This window comes from Arachis hypogaea, chromosome 20 (genome assembly GCF_003086295.3).
Source record: "Arachis hypogaea cultivar Tifrunner chromosome 20, arahy.Tifrunner.gnm2.J5K5, whole genome shotgun sequence".
NCBI lineage: Eukaryota > Viridiplantae > Streptophyta > Magnoliopsida > Fabales > Fabaceae > Arachis > Arachis hypogaea.
The window spans coordinates 69772337-69790529 of record NC_092055.1 but is presented as its reverse complement, the minus strand read 5'-3'; the positions used below and the strand labels follow the sequence as shown (position 1 = coordinate 69790529).

Sequence of the window (18193 nt, the reverse complement as noted above, 5' to 3'; positions counted from 1 at the left end):
CTTGCACTCTCCTTTTGGGTTCTCTTCTGTATTGCTTGGGAGAGTATTAGGAGGGATTTCAGTGATCCTTTTACTCAGCTGGCCCACTTGTGCTTCCAGATTTCTAATGGAAGACCTTGTTTCATTCATGAAACTTACAGTGGTCTTAGATAGATCAGAGACTAGATTCGCTAAATTAGAAGCATTTTGTTCAGAGTTCTCTGTCTGTTGCTGAGTTGATGATGGAAAAGGCTTGCTATTGCTAAACCTGTTTCTTCCACCATTATTAAAGCCTTGTTGGGGCTTTTGATCCTTCCATGAGAAATTTGGATGATTTCTCCATGTTGAGTTATAGGTGTTTCCATAAGGTTCACCTAAGTAATTTACCTCTGCTATTGCAGGGTTCTCAAAATCATAAGCTTCTTCTTCAGAAGATGCCTTTTGAGTACTGTTGGATGCAGCTTGCATTCCATGCAGACTCTGAGAAATCATATTGACTTGCTGAGTCAATATTTTATTCTGAGCCAATATGGCATTCAGAGTATCAACTTCAAGAACTCCCTTCTTCATAGGCGTCCCATTACTCACAGGATTCCTTTCAGAAGTGTACATGAACTGGTTATTAGCAACCATGTCAATGAGTTCTTGAGCTTCTGCATGCATTTTCTTTAGGTGAATGGATCCACCTGCAGAAGTGTCCAGTGACATCTTTGATAGCTCAGATAAACCATCATAGAATATATCAAGGATGGTCCATTCTGAAAGCATGTCAGAAGGACACTTTTTGGTCAACTGTTTGTATCTTTCCCAAGCTTCATAGAGGGATTCACCTTCTTTCTGTTTGAAGGTTTGAACATCAGCTCTAAGCTTGCTCAGCTTTTGAGGAGGAAAGTACTTGGCTAAGAAAGCCGTGACCAGCTTATCCCAAGAGTTCAGGCTGTCTTTGGGTTGAGAATCCAACCATAATCTAGCTCTGTCTCTTACAGCAAAAGGGAAAAGCATGAGCCTGTAGACTTCAGGATCTACTCCATTAGTCTTAACAGTATCACATATCTGCAAGAATTCAGTTAAGAACTGAAAAGGATCTTCAGATGGAAGTCCATGAAACTTGCAGTTTTGCTGCATCAGAGAAACTAATTGAGGTTTCAGCTCAAAGTTGTTTGCTCCAATGGCAGGAATGGAGATGCTTCTTCCATGTAAATTGGAATTAGGTGCAGTAAAGTCACCGAGCATCTTCCTTACATTATTGTTATTTTCGGCTGCCATCTCCTCTTCCTGTTCGAAAATTTCTGAAAGGTTATCTCTGGATTGTTGTATTTTAGCTTCTCTTAATTTTCTCTTCAGAGTCCTTTCAGGTTTTGGATCTGCTTCCACAAGAATGTTCTTATCCTTGCTCCTGCTCATATGACAAAGAAGAAGGCACAGAAAAATAATAATAATAATAGAGATCCTTTATACCATAGTATAGGGATCCCTGTGTGAGTAGAAGAAGAGGGGGAGACAAAGAATGTGATATAATGGAAGAAACACAACTGTGAGGAAGCTAGATATGTGAGATGAGATGTTAGGATATGAATGAATAAATAGAATGAGATGGGAGAGGGAGAATTTTCGAAAATATTTTTGAAAAAGAGTTAGTGATTTTCGAAAATGGTTTTTGAAAAATGTTAGTAATTTTTGAAAATTTTTTTTTTGAAATAAAAAATAAAAAATAAAAATAATTAGTTAATAAAAAGAAATTTTTTGAAAAAGAGGGAAGATATTTTCGAAAATTAGAGAGAGAGAGTTAGTTAGGTAGTTTTGAAAAAGTTAAGAAATAAACAAAAAGTTAGTTGAAACAAATTTTGAAAAGATAAGAAGTTAGGAGGTTAGGAAAGATATTTTGAAAAGATATGATAGAAATTAGTTTTTGAAAAAAGATTTGATTTTTAAAATCACAATTAATGACTTGATTCACAAGAAATCACAAGATATGATTCTAGAACCCAAAGTTTGAATCTTTCTTAACAAGCAAGTAACAAACTTCAAATTTTTGAATCAAAACATTAATTGATTATGTTATTTTCGAAAATTTGGTATAAAAATAACAAAAAGATTTTTGAAAAATATTTTTGGAATTTTCGAAAATAACTAAGACTTTTGAAAAAGATTTGATTTTTGAAAAAGATTTTGAAAAAGATAAGATTTTCAAATTGAAAATTTGATTTGACTCATAAGAAACAACTTGATTTTAAAAATTTTTTAAAAAGTCAACTCAAATTTTCGAATTTGATGAGAGAAAAAGGGAGAGATATTTTTTTTTTTATTTTTGAATTTTTATGATGCAAGGGAAAAACAAGAAAAATGATGCAATGCATGAAATTTTTAGATCAAAACAATGAATGCATGCATGAATGATATGAGTGTCAAGATGAACACCAAGAACACTTTGAATGTCAAGATGAACATCAAGAACATATTTTTGAAAAATTTTTTATGCAAAGAAAACATGCAAGACACCAAACTTAGAATTCTTTAATGCTTACGCACTAAGAATTCAAGAATGCATATGAAAAACACCATACAACACAAAACAAAAAATCATCAAGATCAAACAAGAAGACTTACCAAGAACAACTTGAAAATCATGAAGAACACTATGAATGCATGACATTTTCGAAAAATGCAAGATGCGTATGCAAGTGACACCAAACTTATGATATGACTCAAGACTCAAACAAGAAACACAAAATATTTTTTGATTTTTATGATTTTCTAATTTTTTTTGGATTTTTTCGAAAATTATATGAAAAAGAAAAATAAGGATTCCAAAATTTTTTAACATGAATTCCAGGAATCTTGCATTCTTAGTCTAAAGCTTCAGTCCAGGAATTAGACATGGCTCACTAGCCAGCCAAGCTTTCAATGAAAGCTCCGGTCCAAAACACTAGACATGGCCAATGGCCAGCCAAGCTTCAGCATGCAACATAAGAGAATATACAGCTCATTACTTATCAAAGTAACTTGCCTCTATGCTGATGGTTTCGAAGCCCCAGTCCAAGAATTTAGACATGGCTTTACAGCCAGCCAGGCTTCACATGCTTCATGAAACACTAGAATTCAAAAAATTTTGAATAGAATTTTTGAAAACATTTTTATATTATTTTTTTTTTTCGAAAACAAAGGAGAAAATTTTGAAAGATTTTTTTGAAAAATTTTTGAAAAGAAAACAAAAAGAAAATTACCTAATCTGAGCAACAAGATGAACCATCAGTTGTCCAAACTCGAACAATCCCCGGCAACGGCGCCAAAAACTTGGTGTTGTTGCCGGATCCAAACTTGGCACTGATGTTACCGGACCAAAAGCTTGCCGAAAACTCAAACAATCCCCGGCAACGGCGCCAAAAACTTGATGCACGGAATTGTGATGTCCAGGCTCAAACTATTCCTGGCACGTGAGCAACTTGGTACGCGTAATCGTGATTACACATTCATAATTTGTCACAACTTCGATACAACTAACCAGCAAGTGCACTGGGTCGTCCAAGTAATACCTTACGTGAGTAAGGGTCGAATCCCACGGAGATTGTTGGTATGAAGCAAGCTATGGTCACCTTGTAAATCTCAGTCAGGCAGATATAAAGTGATAATGGTGTTTTCGAATATTATATAATAAAATAGGGATAGAGATACTTATGTAAATCATTGGTAGGAATTTCAGATAAGCGAATGGAGATACTTTTCGTTCCTCTGAACCTCTGCTTTCCTGCTATCTTCATCCAATCAGTCTCACTCCTTTCCATGGCTGGCTTTATGTGATACATCACCACTGTCAATGGTTACTTTCGGTCATCTCTCGGGAAAATGATCCAATGCCCTGTCACGGCACGGCTAATCGTCTGGAGGCATCACCCTTGCCAATGGCTTCATTCTATCCTCTCAGTGAATAATATGCTCACGCACCCTGTCACGACACGGCTATTCATCTATCGGTTCTCGATCATGCTGGAATAGGATTTACTATCCTTTTGCGTCTGTCACTAACGCCCTGCAATCGCGAGTTAGGAGCTCGTCACAGTCATTCAATCATTGAATCCTACTCGGAATACCACAGACAAGGTTTAGACTTTCCGGATTCTCTTGAATGCCGCCATCATTCTAGCTTACGCCACGAAGATTCTGGTTAGGAGATCTAAGAGATATTCATTCTAGCTTATTTCATGTTGAACGGAAGTGTTTGTCAGGCACACGTTCATAAAGGAGAAGGATGATGAGCGTCACACATAATCATCACCTTCATCACGTTCTTGGGTGCGAATGGATATCTTAGAAGCAAAATAAGATGAATTGAATAGAAAATAGTAGTACTTTGCATTAATCTTTGAGGAACAGCAGAGGTCCACACCTTAATCTATGGAGTGTAGAAACTCTACCGTTGAAAATACATAAGTGAAAGTCCAGGCATGGCCGAGATGGCCAGCCCCTAAAGTCTAAGAACAATGTGTTCAAAGATGATCCCAAGATCCTAAGATGATCAAAAGATGCCTAATACAATAGTAAAAGGTCCTATTTATAATAAACTAGCTACTAGGGTTTACATGAGTAAGTAATTGATGTATAAATCCACTTCCTGGGCCCACTTGGTGTGTGTTTGGGCTAAGGCTGAGTGTTTCACATGTAGAGGTCCTTCTTGGAGTTGAACGCCAGCTTTTGTGCCAGTTTGGGCGTTCAACTCTGGTTTTGGCTCCTTTTCTGGCGCTGGACGCCAGATTTGGGTAGAAAGCTGGCGTTGAACGCCAGTTTAAGTCATCTATTTTTGGCCAAAGTATGGACTATTATATATTGCTGGAAAGCCCTGGATGTCTAATTTCTAACTCAATTAGAAGCGCACCATTTCCAGTTCTGTAGCTCCAGAAAATCCACTTTGAGAGCAGGAAGGTCAGAATCCAACAGCATCAGCAATCCTTCTTCAACCTCTGAATCAGATTTTTGCTCAAGTCCCTCAATTTCAGCCAGAAAATACCTGAAATCACAGAAAAACACACAAACTCATAGTAAAGTCTAGAAATGTGAATTTAACATAAAAACTAATGAAAACATCCCTAAAAGTAACTAGATTCTACTAAAAACATACTAAAAACAATGTCAAAAAGCGTATAAATTATCCGCTCATCAGTTGCCTCCCAACAAGCGCTTCTTTAATGTCAATAGCTTGACAGTCAGCTCTCATGGAGCCTCACAGATGTTCAGAGCATTGTTGGGACCTCCCAACACCAAACTTAGAGTTTGAATATGGGGGTTCAACACCAAACTTAGAGTTTGGTGTGGCCTCCCAACACTAAACTTAGAGTTTGACTGTGGGGGCTTTGGTTGACTCTGCAGTGAGAGAAGCTTTTCATGCTTCCTCTCCAATGTTACAGAAGGAGATCCTTGAGTTTTAAACACAAGGTTGTCCTCGTTCAGTTGAAGGACCAACTCTCCTTTGTCCACATCAATCACAGCCTTTGCTGTGGCTAGGAAGGGTTTTCCAAGGATGATGGATTCATCCTCATCCTTCCCAATGTCTAGGATTACAAAATCAGTAGGGATGTATAGGCCTTCAACCTTTACTAACACGTCCTCTACTAGTCCATAAGCCTATTTTCTCGAGTTGTCTGCCATTTCTAATGAGATTCTGGCAGCTTGCACCTCAAAGACCCCAAGTCTCTCCATTACGGAGAGTGGCATAAGGTTAATGCCTAACCCCAGGTCACACAGAGCCTTCTCAAAGATCATGGTGCCTATGGTACAAGGTATTAAGAATTTACCAGGATTCTGTTTCTTTTGAGGTAATTTCTGCCTATCCAATGCATTCAGTTCATTGGTGAGCAAGGGAGGTTCATCTTCCCAAGTCTCATTAACAAATAATTTGGCATTCAGCTTCATGATTGCACCAAGGTACTTAGCAACTTGCTCTTCAGTAATGTCTTCATCCTCTTCAGAGGAAGAATACTCATCAGAGCTCATGAAGGGCAGAAGCAAGTTGAATGGAATCACTATGGTCTCTGTATGAGCCTCAGATTCCTTTGGTTCGTCAAAGGGAAACTCCTTGTTGGTCAGTGAACGTCCCAGGAGGTCTTCCTCACTAGGATTTACGTCCCCCCCCTCTCTATGGATTCGGCCACACCAAGTAAGGTTATGGCCTTGCACTCTCTTTTTGGATTCTCTTTTGTATTGCTTGGGAGAGTACTAGGAGGAGTTTCAGTGACCCTTCTACTCAGCTGGCCCACTTGTGCCTCCAAATTTCTAATGGAGGATCTTGTTTCATTCATGAAACTTAAAGTGGCCTTAGATAGATCAGAGACTATATTTGCTAAGCTAGATGGATTCTGCTCAGAGTTCTCTGTCTGTTGCTGAGAGGATGATGGAAAAGGCTTGCTATTGCTAAACCTATTTCTTCCACCATTATTAAAGCCTTGTTGAGGCTTTTGTTGATCCTTCCATGAGAAATTTGGATGATTTCTCCATGAGGGATTATAGGTGTTTCCATAGGGTTCACCCATGTAATTCACCTATGCTATTGCAGGGTTCTCAGGATCATAAGCTTCTTCTTCAGAAGATGCCTCTTTAGTACTGTTGGATGCAGCTTGCAATCCATTCAGACTCTGAGAAATCATATTGACTTGCTGAGTCAATATTTTGTTCTGAGCCAATATGGCATTCAGAGCATCAATTTCAAGAACTCCCTTCCTCTGAGGCGTCCCATTACTCACAGGATTCCTTTCAGAAGTGTACATGAACTGGTTATTTGCAACCATGTCAATGAGTTCCTGAGCTTCTGCAGGCATTTTATTTAGGTGAATGGATCCACCTGCAGAATGGTCTAATGACATCTTAGCTAATTCAGACAGACCATCATAGAATATATCCAGGATGGTCCATTCTGAAATCATGTCAAAGGGATATTTTTTGGTCAGTTGCTTGTATCTCTCCCAAGCTTCATAGAGGGATTCACCTTCTTTTTGTCTGAAGGTTTGAACATCCAATCTAAGCTTACTCAGCTTTTGAGGACGAAAGAACTTGGCTAAGAAAGCCATGACCAGCTTATCCCAATAGTTCAGGCTATCTTTAGGTTGAGAGTCCAACCATATTCTAGCTCTGTCTCTTACAATAAACGGGAAAAGCATAAGCCTGTAGACCTCGGGATCAACCCCATTGGTCTTAACAGTATCACAGATCTGCAAGAATTCAGTTAAGAACTGAAAAGGATCTTCTGATGGAAGTCCATGAAACTTGCAATTCTGTTGCATCAGAGAAACTAATTGAGGTTTTAGCTCAAAATTGTTTGCTCCAATGGCAGGGATTGAGATGCTTCTTCCATGTAAGTTGGAATTTGGTGCAGTAAAGTCACCAAGCATCTTCCTTGCACCTCCACCATTATTATTGGTTTCGGCCATGTCTCCTTCTTTTTCAAAAAATTCTGTCAGATTTTCTCCAGAGAGTTGTGCTTTAGCTTCCCTTAGCTTCCTCTTCAGAGTCCTTTTAGGTTCAGGATCAGCTTCAACAAGAATGTTCTTATTCTTGTTCCTGCTCATGTGAAAAAGAAGAGAACAGAAAAGAAGAGGAATCCTCTATGTCACAGTATAGAGATTCCTTTATGTGAGTAGAAAAAGAAAAGAATAGAAGAAGAAAAATTCGAACACAAAGAAGAAGAGTGGGTTCGAATTTTTGAGTAGAAGAGAAGTGTTTGTAGATAAATAAATAATTAGAAGGAGATGAGAGAGGGAAGAATTCAAAAATTAAATAAAATAAATAAAAATATTTTTAAAAAAGAAAAATTAAATTAAATTAAATTAAAATTTAAAACTATTAGTTAATTAAAAAGAAATTTTGAAAAAGAAGAAGGTGATTTTCAAAAATTAGAGAGAGAATTAGTTAGGTAGTTTTGAAAAAGATATGATTGAAATAGTAAACTTTTAAAATCAAACAAAAAGTTAAGTGGTTAATTGAAAAAGATTTGAAAATCAAATTTTGAAAACATAAGAAGTTAAAAAAAATGATTTTTGAAGTTAAGTTTTGAAAAAGATATGATTGAAAGATATGATTGAAAATTTAATTTGAAAAAGATTTTTTTTTAAAAAAAAGAAATTAAAAAGATTTAATTTTTGAACATTAAAGTTGATTACTTTACTAATAAGAAACTAAAAGATAGGATTTTAAAATTTAAAGATTGAACCTTTCTTAATAGGCAAGTAACAAACTTTAAAATTTTTGAATTTAAATGCTAGTAATCAATTCGAAAATATGAAACAAAAATAAGAAAAAGATTTTAAAAATAAATTTGAAGTTTTCAAAAATATGAAAGAAAAAATGAAAAATATTTTATTTAAAAAAAAAGATTTGAAAAAGATAGAATTTTTAAATAGAAAATTTGACTTGATTCATAAGAAACAACTAAATTTTAAAAAGTTTTGAAAAAGTCAACTCAAATTTTTGAAAATTATGAGTTAAAAAGGAAAAGATATTTTTTTTAGTTTTGAATTTTAATGATTAGAGAGAAAAACATAAAAAAAAACTCAATGCATGAAAATTTTGGATCAAAACAAATGATGCATGCAAGAACACTATGAATGTCAAGATGAACACCAAGAACACTTTGAATATCAAGATGAACACCAATAACTTATTTTTGAAAATTTTTAAGAAAAGAAAACTTGCAAGACACAAAACTTAGAAATTTTTAATTTTTTTAGACACTATGAATGCAAGAATGCATATGAAAAACAAAATGCAACACACAACAAGAAAATGTGAAGATCAAACAAGAGGATTCGTCAAGAACAACTTGAAGATCATGAAGAACGCAATGCATGAATTTTCGAAAAATGCAAGAAAGAGATAAACATGCAATTGACACCAAACTTATGACTTGACACTAGACTCAAATAAGAAACACAAAATTAATTTTTGATTTTATGATTTTATAATATTTTTTTTTGGATTTTTGAAAATTTATTTTTAGAAAAACGAAAACAAAGGAAAACAAAATTCTGAAAAAATTTTTTGAAAACTTTTTGAAAACAAAATAAAAGTTGAAACAAGAAGAAAATTACCTAATCTGAGCAACAATATGAACCATCAGTTGTCCAAACTCAAACAATCCCCAGCAACGGCGCCAAAAATGTGGTGCACGAAATCGTGATCGTTCATTCCTTGGTAACGGTGCTAAAAACTTAATACGCACGTTCATAATCTTAGTTCTTTTTCACAATCTCGCACAACTAACCAGCAAGTGCACTGGGTCGTCCAAGTAATAAACCTTACGTGAGTAAGGGTCGATCCCACGGAGATTGTCGGCTTGAAGCAAGCTATGGTCATCTTGCAAATCTCAGTCAGGCAGATTTAAATGGTTATGGTGAATTTATAATTAAAATATAATTAAAATATAAAATAGGATAGAGATACTTATGCAATTCATTGGTGAGAGTTTCAGATAAGCGTATAGAGATGCTTTTGTTCCTTCTGAACCTCTGCTTTCCTGCTGTCTTCATCCAATCCTTCCTACTCCTTTCCATGGCAAGCTGTATATTGGGCATCACCGTTGTCAATGGTTACATCCCGTCCTCTCTGTGAAAATGGTCCAAAATACGCTGTCACCGCACGGCTAATCATCTGTCGGTTCTCGATCATACTGGAATAGGATTCAGTAATCCTTTTCGTCTGTCACTACGCCTAGCACTCGCGAGTTTGAAGCTCATCACAGTCATCCCTTCCCAGATCCTACTCGGAATACGACAGACAAGGTTTAGACTTTTCAGATCTCAAGAATGGCCGCCAATAATTCTAGCCTATACCACGAAGACTCTGATCTCACGATCAGGAGGCTAAGAGATACACATTCAAGCTTGTTTGCATGTAGAACGGAAGTGGTTGTCAGGCACGCGTTCCTAGGTGAGAATGGTGATGAGCGTCACATAATCATCACATTCATCATGTTCTTGTGTGCGAATGAATATCTTAGAGAAGAAATAGGCTTGAATTGAATAGAAAAACAATAGTACTTTGCATTAATTCATGAGGAACAGCAGAGCTCCACACCTTAATCTATGGTGTGTAGAAACTCTACCGTTGAAAATACATAAGAACAAGGTCCAGGCATGGCCGAATGGCCAGCCCCCTAAACGTGATCAAGAGATCAAAAGTGATACAAGAATAGTCTCAAAAATGATCCAAAGATGATCAAAAGATGTCTAATACAATAGTAAAAGGTCCTATTTATACTAAACTAGTTACTAGGGTTTACAAAGATAAGTAAATGATGCAGAAATCCACTTCCGAGGCCCACTTGGTGTGTGCTTGGGCTGAGCATTGAGCTTTCATGTGTAGAGACTTCTTTTGGAGTTAAACGCCAGGTTGTAACCTGTTTCTGGCGTTTAACTCTGCTTTGCAACCTGTTTCTGGCGTTTAACTCCAGAATAGGGCAGGAAACTGGCGTTGAATGCCAGCTTGCGTCATCTAAACTCAGGGAAAGTATAGACTATTATATATTGATGGAAAGCCCTGGATGTCTACTTTCCAACGCAATTGAGAGTGCACCATTTGGACTCTTGTAGCTTCATAAAATCCACTTTGAGTGCAGGGAGGTCAGAATCCAATAGCATCTGCAGTCCTTCTTCGGCCTCTGAATCAGATTTTTGCTCAAGTCCCTCAATTTCAGCCAGAAAGTACCTGAAATCACAGAAAAATACACAAACTCATAGTAAAGTCTAGAAATGTGATTTTTAATTAAAAACTAATAAAAATATACTAAAAACTAACTAAATCATACTAAAAACTATGTAAAAACAATGCCAAAAAGCGTATAAATTATCCGCTCATCAGGCACTATCTTTCACGTGCATGTTTTGTTGAGATGATCCTTTGGGGTTTAACGCTTTCATTCTTTCCCTTCCTTTCTCAGGATGGCCACCAAGAAAGGCAAGGAGAAAGCTTCAAGGAAACCAGCCACAAAGAGGACACCCCAGAAGTCAAACTCTAAGGCGCACTCTTCATTAGGAGCCAAACCACTATCTAAGAAGGCGAAGGCACCCACTCCTATTGATGAAATAGAGAAGAGAAAACCGGCAAGGGATTCTTCAAGGTTCCCCAACCGCTTCTGTGAACTTGTGTTCCCCACCATGGTTGAAAGGAACTATCATGCCGAGCATCTACTCGCCCTGGCTCCTTGTATTCTACCCCGCATTGAATGGCGAGGATGGGAGTTTCTTCTGAGAAAACCACAGGAGGTCAACCTCTCATGGGTGGTAGCATTCTACACTAACTACCATCTTCCCTCTCTTCAATCGGTATACGTACGCCGAAAGTAAGTCTCAGTTTCAGAAGAGGCTATTCAGCAAGTGCTTAATGTCTTACCAGTACCAAGTGATATGGATGGCTACCAAGAGGTCTTAAATCAGCGAGAAAAGTTTGGGTTTGATTGGGACTCGATCCTCCGAGTCATTGCTGAACTAGAGACATTTTGGACCTATGGTCGACTCCGGATGAGGCCCAAGTGCATTGACGCATGTTTCCTCACTGTAGAAGCTAGAGCTTGGGCCTAGATCCTATCCTACTATGTGCTACCTAGCACCCACAAGTCGTCCTTCATGGCGGATCTCGCTTTGCTTGTTTGGTGTGTTCTCACGGAAAGACCGGTGAACATTCCACTTCTTGTTAAGGGCGATGTGGTCCCAAGCAAAAAATACTTACATCTTCCCATGAACAACCCAAGCCTTGACATAGCCCTTCCACCTCATTATCATAACCACGGTGAAGATTCACCCATCAAAGGATAGAAGATCTACACCGGAAGATTGATAGATATGAGCAGCGCAGCCAACGCCGATACACTTACATCAAGAAGCTTCTGTGTTGTGTTACCCCTAGCATGGAGGAACCTGAAATATTCACATCTACCTCAAACCCTAGTGATGGGAGCTCTGATGAAGGGGATAGTGAAGGTTCTGGTCCCGACTGTCCCTTGCGCATTGTTGGTGGCACGGAGGACCGTGCTAAATTCTAAGTGTGGGGGGTCGTTCGACCGATCTCCATGGGTAACAATCTCTTCCTTTCAACACCCATGGATTTATCTTTTGCTTAGGAGTTAGTATATTGCATGTGTAGTTAGTCTTGCTTGTAAATACTCCTTGCATGATAGTTAGTTCCTATAGAGTTACTTGGTCAAAATAATGACTTCTTCCCCAAGAAACTGTAATTTCGGGGTACCCTACCAATTTTGAAAAATTTTTGCGGCAAACTTGCTTCAAGAATGTATTTTGGAACATAGTGATTGAGCTAAGAACACAAGCATGTGAGTTTTGAGCCTATTGTGTGGTTACATCTTCTAACCACTATTTCCCATTCTTGTGTGCATTATTTTCTCTCTATGACTGTAATCCTTGATTTGTCTGATTCTATATGTCCATTACTTTGTGTATGAATGCATTTACATGATTGAGACCATCATTTCAATAGTCACTTTCCCCAAATGGCCTTAACCCTTTTATCTACCATTTCTAACCAATTTTGAGCCCATGATAAACCCTCTTTGTTCTTAAATGGAGCACATCAACAACCCTAAGCAAAAAATAACGATTAGATTAGGTAAGTGGAGGTATGTATCATTCAAATGGGAGGGTGTACTTGGGAACTTGGATAGATGTAAAGGTGTGTATTTGTAGTTGTAATTGAAAATTCTGGAATTTGGGAACATACTCATGTATTGAATGATTGAACCATATGCATTGAAACTTTTGTACATGAATCCCCAAGAAAAAGGGTACCAAAAAGAAAAAAAAAATTTATGTGTATATATAAGTATGTAAGAAAAAAAATAGAAAAAAAATATATATAGAAGAAACAAAAATAGAAAAAAGAGAAAACAATGAGAGGGGACAAAAATGCCCCAAGACAAAGTAATAATAACAATGCATATGGGATGTGAATTGAAAAGAATGCATGAGTATGCAAAAAAAAAAGTGAAACCCATGGGTAGCTAGGTATTGTATTATAGTTGTATAGGTTGTTCTATGTGTCTAGTGGGATCTTAGGTTAATCAAGGATTCAAATTTTAGGCTCACTTGACCATATACATCCTTACCTTCACCCTAGCCCCGTTACAACCCATGAATAAGACCTCATGATACTTATAAGCATGCATTAAGTAATTGTTGATTGTTAGATGAAAGACAAATCTTGGAAAGCATGATTAGGAGAGGATTTGAGTGATGAACCCTATACACTCGAGCGAATAGAGTGGATACACTTCTGGTGAGGGTTCGATGCTCAACTCCTTGTTCACGGCTTTCACAAGCATTCATCTAGCAAGTTATATGCACTTCATAGTGATGTTCGAATTGGTAAGATTTATGAACTACAAATCACTTTTACCCCGTATGCTCATATGTGTTCTTGGAGGATAGATTTACCATTGACCAAGTAGATGGATGATTTTACATTAGTTGCATGCATTCATTTAGGAAATTTGCACTTCATGAACCCTTTCTTACCATGATCTTTGATCTTTTTATTTTTAGCATGAGGACATTCTTGGTTTAAGTATGGGGAGATTTGATAAACTCCAATTTTGTGGTTTATATTGTGTAGAATTTTGGAGTTTTTGTCAATATTTTTCACACTTATCCACAAGAATTGCATGGTTTTGTGTTCCCTTCCTAATATTGCTCCATGATGGAAAACAAACTTCTTTTGTCTTAAAATTGCTATATTTTGATCCTCTTTTATTACCATTCGATGCCGTGACGTGTTTGTTGAGTGATTTCAGAATTTATAGGGCAAGAATGGCTTAGAAGAGAGAAAGAAAGCATGCACAAGAGGAAGGAACATAAAGATTTGGATTTTGGAAACTTCAGCATGGGTGAGCATGCGCACATACAGCGCACGCGGGGATAAGGACAGCTGGAAGCGGCGCGCAAAGATGGACGCATCCGTGTAGATTAGGGAAATCCACACCGGAGAGCACGCATACATGGCGCGCGCGCGTGGATCACAAAATCAGCCGGTGCGCACGGACGCATGGCACGCACGCGTGACAAGTTGCATGTGACCTCATTAAAGAAAGTTGTGCCTGGCGAGGCTCAAGAGGCCCAAATTCAAGCTGGTTCTGCATGGAAAAGAACCAAGGATGCTAGAGGGAAAGGGGGGATCATTCATTTTACACTTAGACACAATTTTTAGCTAGTTTTTGGTTTTTGTTCTTCTAGAGAGAAAAACCCTTGTTCCTCTCTAGATCTAGTTTGAATTGATCTTCCCTTGTTGAATTCTGAATTGGATATTGTTAATTACTAGTTTGGATTGCTTAATTTGAATTCCTTAGTATAATTTTGTTTAGATCTTGTGTTAGATTTATGTTTTCTTATCAATTGTCACTTTATACCCATTTCATGAATCTTGTGAATCTTGAATTGCTAATGTTACATTGATGATTTTCATGGTTAATTGTGTTGTTTGAGTGATTGTATGTTGAAAATTGTTAGTGGATACTTGCTAATTTCAATTAAATTACACTTTGAATATGTCTTTTGGTAATACTTACCATGTGTTTGATGAAATGTTTCCCTTGATTATGGAGTGGTTTTCTCTACTCTTGGCATAAGCTAGGGGAGTTGAGTGACCTTGAATCATTGGGTCTCATTGAATTGGTGATTTGAGAACCCTTGGTGATCAACTTGATACCCATTGACACTAACCCACTACTAATCTAATTAGTAGATAGGTTGGGACTTATGGGTTGATGTGATCATACCTATTTAACGTACTTCAAGCCTAGGAGTAGGTAATACGTACTTAAGGCTTTTGAGAAGTAGACTTGATGGGTTGGTACCTCATAATGATCAATATTCGGTATGTAGATAAGGATGGCAATCTCAATTCCCATGCTTAGCCAAGAGTTGCTTTTATCATTCATATTTGAAAACGCAAAAATCCTAACTGCTTTGTCTTAGTTATAGTTAGTTGTTTAGTTTTAGAGTAGAATTATATTGGATGTTATCTTATTAATTTGGAATTGCTCACTTCTTGCTTTAGTTATTTGAATTAGTTTCTTGTATTTCAAGATTAGTTGCTTATTAAGATTCCTAGTTTAATTTCTTGCTCATGACTTGCAACCCCGGAATTTTAACCAATGTTGATGCACATGTTTGCCCATTCCTTGTGAGACGACCCGAGGTTTGAATACTTCGGTTACTTTATTGGGGTTGAACTTGTGAAAACCAATTCCTTCTAAATTTGATTCGCGGATTATTTGTCGGTTGAGGACTATACTTGCAACGCGAAAAATCTTGTGAAATTCGTTACTGACGGTATCCGTGACATCATTTTTTCTTCATTCCTTCAACACAATATTTGCCTTCTAATCATGAAATCACTTAACAAATATATCAAGGCATCGAATGGAATTAAAGTGAAATAAAATTAGCGATTTAAAGGCCTAAAAAGCATGTTTTTACTCTTAAGCACAAATAAGGAGAAATTCATAAAACCATGCTATTTCATTGAATAAATGTGAGATAAGTTGATAAAATTCCTTGAATTTAACACAAGATAAACCACAAAATTGGTGTTTATTAGAGTGCACACCCTCTCTAGACACTCGGACAACCTTTTTTCGGTTGATCTTGAGAAGTATCCGGCGTTGCCCAAGGAACCAGAGTACAAGCCAAAGATGCCTTATCCTCAGAGGCTTCAAAAAGTGACCAAGGACAAGCAATTTTCAAAGTTCTTGGAAGTCTTTAGAAAGTTGCAAATCAATGTTCTTTTTGCTGAGGCTTTGGAGAAAATGCCTCTCTATGTCAAGTTCATGAAAGTACCCAGGGGATGGAGAAACAAAAAGATCCCCACTGAAGGTTTCTCACTAGGGATGAAATTGGTGTTAACTAAAAACCCCATCCTGCCTTATACTGTGAATAGGATCCTATCTCTTGTGCATATTTAGCTAATCCATGAGAGCATAGGAAAGAGATTTATAGTGAGAGGTGAGGAGTTGAAGCACTATGATCAACCACCACCTTAGCAAGGAATCAATCGTCAAGCTAATAACGTTAAAGAAGTACTTGTTGGGAGGAAACCCAACACTGAGTATCCTTTAGTTTTTCTTTTAGTTTGTTTTCTTTATCTTTGATTTTATTATTTGTAGTTTTCCTTGGTTTAATCTTGTTTATGATCATGCAAAGTGTGTAGAACAGAGATGGGAGGACTCTAGAGGAGAAACAGAACACCCTGGAGAGCATGCTACTCGAGTGTGCTGGCACTAAACGCCAAGCTGGGCGTTCAGTGCTTGGCTTAGCAAGAAGAGGCTGGCGTTAAACCCCAGGAGGGCTTTTAACGCCCTGAAGGGCATGAAAATCTAGCGTTAAATGCCAGGTGGGCGTTTAACGCCCACAAGGAGCTTCAATTCATACCTCTGGCGTTTAGCGGCAAGGCTCGTAATCTAAAAAAAAATTAAATTCTTCTTTCCCTTCTATCACTCTTATCCTCTTTTGCATTAATTTTGTTTTTACTCATTCGTGTGCTTTTCATGTCCTACCCTGTTTTCAGTTTTTCTTTGCTTGGGGACAAGTAAAATTTTAAGTTTGGTGTTGCAAAACGAACTCTCTATTTATCTTATTATCAATGGCACTAAAGGGAGGTGAATCATATTTACAGAGGAACACAGCTTGAGGAGTAAGATGGCCACCATGACTGAGGTGGTTGAATGTCATTATCTTCTGCCTATTTTATTTTTTGTTTTCTAGTATTTTATCTTATTTCTTGTTTTCTATTTGAAATCCTTTGCATGATCAGTAGTGGTACTTTATTATTTTTCTAGTTTAGTTATTTACTTTGTTATTTTACGTTTATTTTGAAAAAAAAAATTGTCTCATGTATTACTCACTGGGCTTGGAAAAATCAAAAGAAAAAGAAAAGAAGTAGCAAATTGCATGAGGCTTGAGTTATATATTATGAGTTGTTTTGATTACTTTGATGTGGCGGCATTATCTATAATTCTGAATGTATGAGCTGAATAGTGCATATTTGATCTTGAAGTTAAGAATGTTGGTTCTTGAAGAACAGGAACATAGAGAAGTATTGTATGTTTGCATGTTTGTAAAACGAAGGGAAAACTATTTTCTAGTTTTTCAAAAGAAAACAGCGATATGATTTCAAGTTAAAGGCTCCTACTTTGTTATTATATATGTATATTGAAGTCATTGTAATATCCACGCTATCAGAATGGCACAGCAAGAAATGTGATATTCTAGTAGTAAGGATGTTACACTCTTAGTTTTACCTTGCCATAAAACCCAATCATGAAATAAAATTATATTTACTTATATATTATTTATTTACGGACCAGTCATCTTGTTTTATGAAAACATAAGATTATTTTATTTCATAACTCAACTATTGAATTATACATTAAAAATAAGTTAAATAATATATATTATATATAAATATATAATGAATATTTTTAATATATAGAAAATATTTTTATGAAAATATTTTAACAAAAATTTACGTATAATTATTTTTATATAAAATTAATAATTAATATTCATTAAATAATTTAATATATTTAAAAAATTATCAACTATAAAATCTTAGTTATTAATTTTATATAAACACAATGATGAGTAAGATTTATTGTCGGTCTAGGATTTTATATCAATAGAAAACCAAGTCATTGTCATAGTATAGTCCTAAACCAACATATAATCCTATCGATCAAATTTAGAATTTGGTGGTCACAAAATCAATCCCAATATAAAGTAACTGAGAGTATTGGTCTCGGATCGTCCTCAAGAGAATGGGCAAACATGTGAATCAATATTGGTTAGAATTTCGGGGTTGGGAGTCATAAACAAGAATTTAACTACTAAACTTAACATGCAAGAAATCTTAAAGGGCAACGAATTAAATCAAAGCAACTAAAGCCAAGTATAAGCAATTTCAATCTAGTAAGGGAACATATAAATCTACCTCTATGCTAGAACTAAGTAACAACTAAATTAACTATAACAAGAATCGAGCAATTGGGATTTTTGGGTTTCAAATATGAATAATAAAAGGAACTCTTGGCTAGGCAAGGGAATTGGGGTCACCATCCTTGTCTAATAACCATATCTTGACAATTATGAGGAGCCAAGCTCATTAAGTCTACTTCAACACCCAAAGTACGTACAATATCTACTTCAACGGTTGAAGTACGTCAAATGGCTTG

At 36.5% G+C, this 18193-nt stretch overlaps 1 non-coding gene across 1 annotated transcript; it reads left to right on the top strand.

Annotated features, from left to right (window-relative positions):
• The first annotated feature begins 741 nt into the window (after positions 1–741).
• On the top strand, positions 742–849 carry LOC112787074 (small nucleolar RNA R71). The gene has a single exon (XR_003194510.1). It is a non-coding gene; the product is annotated as a small nucleolar RNA R71 (small nucleolar RNA).
• Positions 850–18193: the final 17344 nt, after the last annotated feature.